The following is an 8,056-nucleotide window of genomic DNA, read 5'->3' on the forward strand; positions in this document are numbered from 1 at the left end:
ATTTTGAGCATTATTAAATCACATTTAATATAATAATTGACCCATAATTGAATTATTCTCCCTTCTAATTGAATTAAAATTGTGGATTATCAAAGAATTATTGGCAATATGCGTAAATGCAATAGGCTAACTGATACCACTGTAGGAGTTTATAGGTACTACGCAGCGGAAATAACATGAATCATATTCATACAGTACCTAATCCTAGGATCTAATGCATAACACATAAAGCACAAATAATCGTACCTTTGAAGCGTGATTCCACGTGCGATCGAGCAAGAACAAAAGGAGATAAAGAACCCCAAGCGTGATTCCTCTACTTGGTCCACGGGCACAGATTAAGACCTCCACTAATGCTAGTTAGTCGCAATTGAAACCTTCAATTGACCTTCTATGGAGAAGAGCGACATGCTAACCAAGAACCACCACGATAACCACCACGAACCACCACCTAAGGGGCGGCCGTACAAACGTGAGGGGAGGAGAGAGATAGCCGTGAGTTAGAGAGAGGATTAGGGTTTTGGGATTGGTTGCCTTGATGTCAAAATTCACAGTGTGTGAATTATGACTGCTTCCTACAAACCCTAGGCATGGATCTTATTTATAGATCTCATCTCTAAATAAGAGCCCATGTCAAAAGCCCAAAACCTAATTCCAATCCAACTATGCTAGCCCAATCCAATTCATGATTAGTTAATTGCTCATGAGGCCCATTAATGGGCCTCTTACTTGCTTAACCCAATACCCTTGTGTGTGACCAATATAGGATCCATTCTAAAGGGCTTTGGACTATTTGACTGGCCCAAAGATCATCTCTCATAGTCTAGCAACAGAGGATGACGCCCCAATAGAATGAACTTATTATCTCCATAATAGTGATCCTTGATATATCTAGTAATTGCACTTATCGAAGACATAACTCCTTCATAATTAACGTCTTTTTTTTTGTATATTTAGTACAAAAAAGCTCATAAATTTAAAGTTTTCTAAGCTTATTAAGGATAATTTTAACCATTATTTATGGTTTCACGCATATTTTTAATTAAAAAATCGGTCCGGTCCAAGACCGGTTTTTATAGGGTTTTGGACTGGACCGGACCAAAGATCGAAAAAATACATTTCTAGACCCGAAGACTGGACCGATTAATTCGATTCGGTCCGGGGTCGGTCCGGTCCATTTTTTCAGTCCGGATCGAACCAATTTATGAACACCCCTACGTGCACGTAATACTCCCACTATTTTCTATAGTATGATATAATTTTATTTTTAAAAACGGAGGGAGTATTAAATATTAATACAACATCATTGTATATTTGTATAGTGATTCAATACAAAAGATATACTATCTCCATTTCTTGTTATGTGCAACAAAAGAGTATTATTTGTGAGATATAAAATATTCTTTTGTTGCACATAATAAGAAACGGAGATAGTAATACAACTATACAAGTATTTATAACATAATTTTACAAAATATTTAGACAAGTATGTGGTGACTAGTGAGGTTTCCAACGATTTTATATTCCGTAGTAATTACAAATAATGTATTAGGAAAATTTGTTCAAAAGGACCACTTAAGCGGTCTCTTTTGTTTAGAAGGACCAATTAAGACAAAAGTTGTTTAAAAGGACCATAAAACACACTTTGGGTTGTTGAGGGGGACCAAGTCCTATTTTCAGGCAAGTCAACGCCGGATTCCGACGATAACCGTCACGTGCCAGGCATGTGACTCATTAAGTTGAGTCTAATATTTTTCTCACTTATTTCATGATTTTCCCCCAAAATTCCCAATTACCCCCAATTTTTTTCATTTCTTCTTTCTCTCTCCTCAAAGTATATATAAATCCCAAATTGACTGGAATGTGCAATTGCACCCTCTTTCTCCTAACAAAATCGTCCACAATGCAATTGAGGACAAGTCACAGAAGGTAAGCATTGTGAAACTTTTTCGAATTTGTCGAATTTCTGCAATTTGGTTGATGCTATTCGTTTTTGTGTTTTGTTCAAAATTGAATTTACAGCAAAATGAATTTGGGCAAAATGAAGAGAACTAAGTGTATCTGAATATCAAGTCAGTTGAAAATTGTGCGTTTTTGCCCTTTTCCTTTCCTTTTGCCATTGATAAGGTCGAAAACAAAAAAAAAACGTGAGGAAACACTCCAAAAACAAGAAAACAAAGTGACAAAGAGGGAGAGAAAGAGTAGTACAAAGAATTTACCTTTAATAGCCTATTAAATCGTCGCTGCTCTGATCTCACCAACAATGGCAGACTACAATAAATGCCATGAACAGTGCTTTGAGGAGAGAGAAAGAAGAAGAAATGGAAAAGTTGGGGAAAATTGGGAATGTTGGGGAAATATCGTGAAAAAGAGGGGGAAAAAAAGAAGAAATAAAAAACTGACTCAACTTAATGAGTCACGCGCCTGGCATGTGACCGTCAACGCCGGAGTCCAGCGTTGACTTAGCTGAAAATAGGACTTGGTCCCCCTCAACAACCCAAAGTGTGTTTTGTGGTATTTTCAAACAACTTTTGTCTTAATTGGTCCTTGTGAACAAAAGAAACCACTTAAGTGGTCCTTTTGAACAAATTTTCCTAAGTATTATAGACATGTTCTCTTATTATACCTCAAAACCTCAATTCATCAATATTTTAGAATGAGTTATTTTTTATAATTTTCAAACCTTAAAGAAATTTTTGTTTCATATATCAAACAATTACTTATCATGTCGATCATAACATGAAATTTTTCTGACTTGACAAAAACTAAAGAAAATAATACGGAGTATTATACTGGGCATTCATTCAGTAGCTACATATTAGGACTAATTAAGTAGACTACGTCCTTTTCAAACTATAGTACTTACTACTTTAATTACAAGTCTTCGATCAAATTATAAATTAAAGTAAAAAAACAAAAGTAGGGTTGGTATGTATGTAAGTATGTTACGTTAGTTGCATCATAACTTTATAATAGTATGTTGGTACCATTTCCTTGCAAATGCATGGACAATTTCGTTTGTATTTTCACTCCTTCCCATCAAAAACCCCACATTATTATAATAATTCACCTTTTACATTTTCTACAAATATCCTCATATTGGCATATTGCTTCATAAACCCAACTCAAACTACATTATTATTCATCTCTCTTCCACTCTAGTAATACTCCACACTACATTATTACAATATGGCACATTCCTTAGGTGGTACAAAAACATCCTTGGTGTTTAAGGTAACGAGGCGGGCCCCGGAGCTGATCGCTCCGTCTAGGCCCACCCCGTACGAGTTCAAGGAACTCTCGGATATCGATGACCAAGAAGGCCTCCGGTTCCAAATTCCGGTAATACAATTTTACCGGAAGGAGGAAAAGCACTCTAGCCGGGACCCGGCCAGAGTGATTAAGGAGGCCGTCGCAAAGGCGTTAGTGTGGTATTACCCGTTTGCGGGGCGGCTTAGGGAGGAAGCCGGGAGGAAGTTGGTAGTAGAGTGTAATGGAGAAGGGGTCATGTTTATTGAGGCAGATGCTGATGTTAGTCTTGAGGATTTTGGTGATGCTCTTCAACCGCCTTTTCCTCGTTTGGAAGAGTTGCTTTTTGATGTTCCTGGTTCTACTGACGTCCTTGGTACTCCTTTGATTCTCATCCAGGTAATTCAACATTTCGTTTTGAGTAATATTAATTTATTTGGTTTATTATGATATGAGCTTGATTTCTTACCGTTTTTTTAGTTGACACACTTTTCTTTAACATATTATTCAATGTAAATTTTGAATAGTTTATTACTCGTAAGTTACAAAAAGATTGTGTTATAAAAGTAAAAATACAGAGGTTAATCTAATAAGTTTCAGTTAACTTAGAAGTATGAAGTAATTCGCGTATATATACATATTTAATTATACGTGATATTGTTAAAATATGTTGATTAAATGCTGAGTAAAACAAGAAAGTCTAATGTATGTGGAATATGTGAGCACGTAACAATTGCACAATCCCTCCATTAATTAAAGATTGTACCATTTGATTTTTCATAATTAACGGTTTCTCAATTCGATCTCAACATGTTTTAAAATGTTAATATTTTCAATTCCGTGTAAGAAGTTTATATTTATAGACATTAAAAAAATGTAACATAATTTCACGTGCAATGTGTTATTTCTTAGTAACGGAAATTTGTTATCATAGTTTTTAAGCCCTTAAAATGTTATAAGTGGACAATATTTAAGAAATAGAAGTAGTAAAATAAACCTTTACGGAGTATAATGGTCAACTCACTCTTACAACCTCATTTGTATTACAGTCATCAATTTTATATCTTTTCAACTTTACTAGACAAAAAATAAAATGTACAGATAAACATCTTTCGTTACTATTTTCAGTTTAGCTTATTTATGCAAATATTTACTTTATTGTAAGATGATCATACCTAACGGGGTAAATCAGATATTTAAAATTAATGTTTTTTTTAATCTAAATGAATAAATGATTAGTAGTCAATTTAAAAAAACCAAACCAAGCCAAATTAAAGTAAATTGGTTCAAGTGAATTACACATAGTCTTACTGCAACATTAATATGTGCAGTGGTCCTCAAAGGTAAATTATTGACCATGCATAAATTGACTGCAACATTAATAAATTTTCTGCATTCGTCAAAGGTAATAATATAATATAATACAAATAAGAGTTGGCTCAAGTGGTAATCAACTTAGTGTCGCTTAAGGTAGGTCTCGAATTCGAGCATCACTGCAGAAACTCTTGTTGGAAAATTCATCCACCATAAATTAAGTGTGCAATTCAGGTCGGATCCGAATATAATAAGCAGATCAGCTAAGCTCCAGTGATCCGGATGGTTATCCAAAAAAAAATACGTAGTAATATATATGGAGTAATTGCTTTTTTTTTTTTTTTTTTGAAAGCAATTGCTTATCCACTTGTCTGATTGGTACGGAGCAATAATGGAGCATTGGAGCAGTAATACTGAATTTATGACTCCCTGCGGCTATAAATCTACGAGTAAGATTTATAGGAATTAACGTTATTTACCCATACTTCCAATGTGGCCAACTACAATTCAATGAGACCCAAAAAAAAATTTTATATACTTTCTCCGTTTTTTAATACTTACAACATTTTTCTAAAATGGAAATGTTTCAATACTTGCAATACAACATAAATAGAAGTTATTTTGGGATAAAACTATAATATTTTTCTTATTTAAAGCACATGACCCACTAAATTACATTCCTAATAACCACTCACCTCATGTAAACCCCACATACCTTAAATACCGTGAAAAAGTGTGTGTTGCAACTTTTAAAAAACGGAGGAAGTACGTATTAGACATGATCATACATTTGTTAGACTATTAACAAGAATTAGGTGTTGGTATGTGAATTAGGCGCCAATAACATCATCTCAATCATTTTAGACATGATTATACATTTGTTAGATTATTAACAAGAATTAGGTGTTAAGTATGTGAATTACGCGTCAATAACATCATCTCAAGTCCTAACCCGATTTCTCTTCTTATCATTATCACAATATTAACGCACCTTACTTCATCTCATTCACTAAAATCGCAACACTAAATTAAGTATTGTGTAATTGCATGTTACATTAATATTAATATTTGTACAAGAATAACGACAAAGTATGTCATGTGATTTATACAAATGAAAAAAGTGATGACCAATAATAATGGGCCAATGTGGGTAAATTAACACAAGTTATAAAAAGGAAGTCTCGATATAGTTGAGCTATTAATAGCAATCAACATGCATATGAAACATCACTTTCTTTTTTGAATAGGTGACAAGACTCAAATGTGGTGGGTTCATATTAGCACTAAGGTTGAACCACACAATGGCTGATGCACCGGGCCTAGTTCAATTCATGAATGCAGTGGCCGAGCTCGCCCGTGGGGCCCAATCCCCGTCGATTAAGCCCGCATGGGAGCGCCACCGTCTTTGCGCTCGTGATCCACCACGAGCAACCTGTGAGCACCGCAAATATGAAGAGATAGCCGACACTAAGGGTACCATTATTCCTCTGGATGATATGGTTCACAAGTCCTTTTTCTTTGGTATGTTTCACATTTCCCTCCTTTTATTAGTCCAATAGTTGACTAGTAGTTGTCCTAGTTGAACACAAGATTCTCCTACCAAAATAATAATTACAAATTAATGTCATTCAACAAGTATAGCTGTCATTCATAGTATCCCTAACGTGTGTTTACCAATTACTGATTTACTCAATTAGCATACTACCACCTACAGTAATTGTAATTTGTAAGTTTGTAACTGGACAAAAAAAATTAGGAAGAGAGAGTAGTATATTTTGTATCAATTATTCTGTACCTTTGTATAGGCCTAACCGTCTAAGTACTTAACTAACTGTTGTATATCTAATTTATAACATTGACCTAGATCAAATTAGACTTGAGGGAGCCCCAATTTAGTATACGATATTTTTTTTGACGTGAATAACATATCTAAATTATTTCATTAATCAGGGCCCACGGAGATAGCTGCTCTAAAGCGTTTTGTCCCACCACATTTAAAATCATCAACATTCGAAATTCTCACGGCATGTTTATGGAGATGTCGTACCATCGCCCTACAACCCGACCCAGAAGAAATAGTCCGAATCATGTGCATATTCAATGCCCGCCCCTTACTGAACCCACCTCTCCCCTCGGGTTTCTACGGGAACGCGTTTGCGTCCCGGTAGCCGTCTCCTCCGCAAGCAAACTATCCAACAACCCAATAGGGTATGCCTTAGAGCTCGTTAAGAAGACCAAGGCTGCAGTGTCACATGAGTACATGCAATCCCTTGCTGACCTTATGGTCCTCAAGGGTAGGCCCCACTTCACTGCAGTCCGAACTTTCGTGGTTTCAGACGTTACACGAGCCGGGTTTTCGGAACTTGACTACGGGTGGGGCATGCCTGCTTATGGTGGACCCGCTAAAGGTGGGGTTGGGGCAATACCCGGAGTTGCTAGTTTTTATATCCCATTTAAAAATGGAAAAGGAGAAAAGGGAATTGTGGTACCACTTTGTTTGCCTAGTAATGCTATGGATATTTTTGTTAAGGAGTTAAACGGGTTGTTGAGTGATAATCCAGAGCATCCGAGTGGTCGTTCCGGATCATCCACTTTTATTTCTTCTTCTTTGTGAGTGGTGGGATCAAATGGAGTGGTATAAGAATTATAAACTATGTACAATACGTATTCATGTAGTTTGATTTCTGCTAGTGTTCACTTTTTGTAATAAAATGTGTGGAATTGTGGAAACAAATTTTGAATCATAAATAAAAAAAATTGTGTGAATTGCTGTTTTATTAGTTATTTATCGATAATAAGTTAGAAAAAAGTACACAAATACTGATCGGTTTTATTGTGTTTTTTTAAGGTAAGGAGAAAGACTTTGACCGTATCTCAACCCTCACGGTTTTTTTGGTCCGATATTTGCGGGTCAAATACTTTGAGAATGAGAGGAAAGAGTAAGGAATCCCCACTCTCAAAGTGTCCCTAGTGGGGATTAAACCCTCAACCTCAAGGTTGGAAGGTGGTAATCAGTAATCTTACCACTAGACCGTATTTGCGGGTCAAACACTTTGAGAATAAGAGGAAAGGGTAAGGAATTCCCACCCTCAAAGTGTCCCTAGTGAGGATTGAACCCCCTTAAGGTTGGAAGGTGGTAATCTTACCAATAAACCAAAGCTTAGCTTGGTAATGGTCTTATTGTGTTGGTGTGGTCTTTAATGTATACGGAGTATATGCATTGTATAGTTGTACAGTTGTACTAGCTAATAGCTAAGGGCATGACTCTCATCAATAATCCAAACTGGCGTGAGTGCTTGTACAGTCAAAATCACGTACACGCTAACATTTAGATGGTGTTCTTGTTAAGTCGAAATCAAGTACACGTCTACAATTTTTAATTAAGTGCTTGTTTATTCGACGTCATCGATTGTACGAGAAAATTACATCAACAATGTCATATCTGAAACTTTTCTTTTTTGGAAATGGAGTTACTCTATACATGGATTAACAC

The 8,056-nt window shown here is 35.8% G+C and overlaps 1 pseudogene across 1 annotated transcript; it reads left to right on the forward strand.

The window, feature by feature from the left end:
• Positions 1–2,877: 2,877 nt before the first annotated feature.
• LOC145589899 (benzyl alcohol O-benzoyltransferase-like) lies at positions 2,878–7,340 on the forward strand (annotated as a pseudogene). Its single transcript, XR_014101831.1, has 3 exons — positions 2,878–3,648; positions 5,811–6,084; positions 6,514–7,340. The product of XR_014101831.1 is annotated as a benzyl alcohol O-benzoyltransferase-like (transcript).
• The last annotated feature ends 716 nt before the right edge of the window (positions 7,341–8,056 follow it).

This window comes from Chenopodium album, chromosome 17, assembly GCF_948465745.1.
Source record: "Chenopodium album chromosome 17, dcCheAlbu1.1, whole genome shotgun sequence".
Lineage (NCBI taxonomy): Eukaryota > Viridiplantae > Streptophyta > Magnoliopsida > Caryophyllales > Amaranthaceae > Chenopodium > Chenopodium album.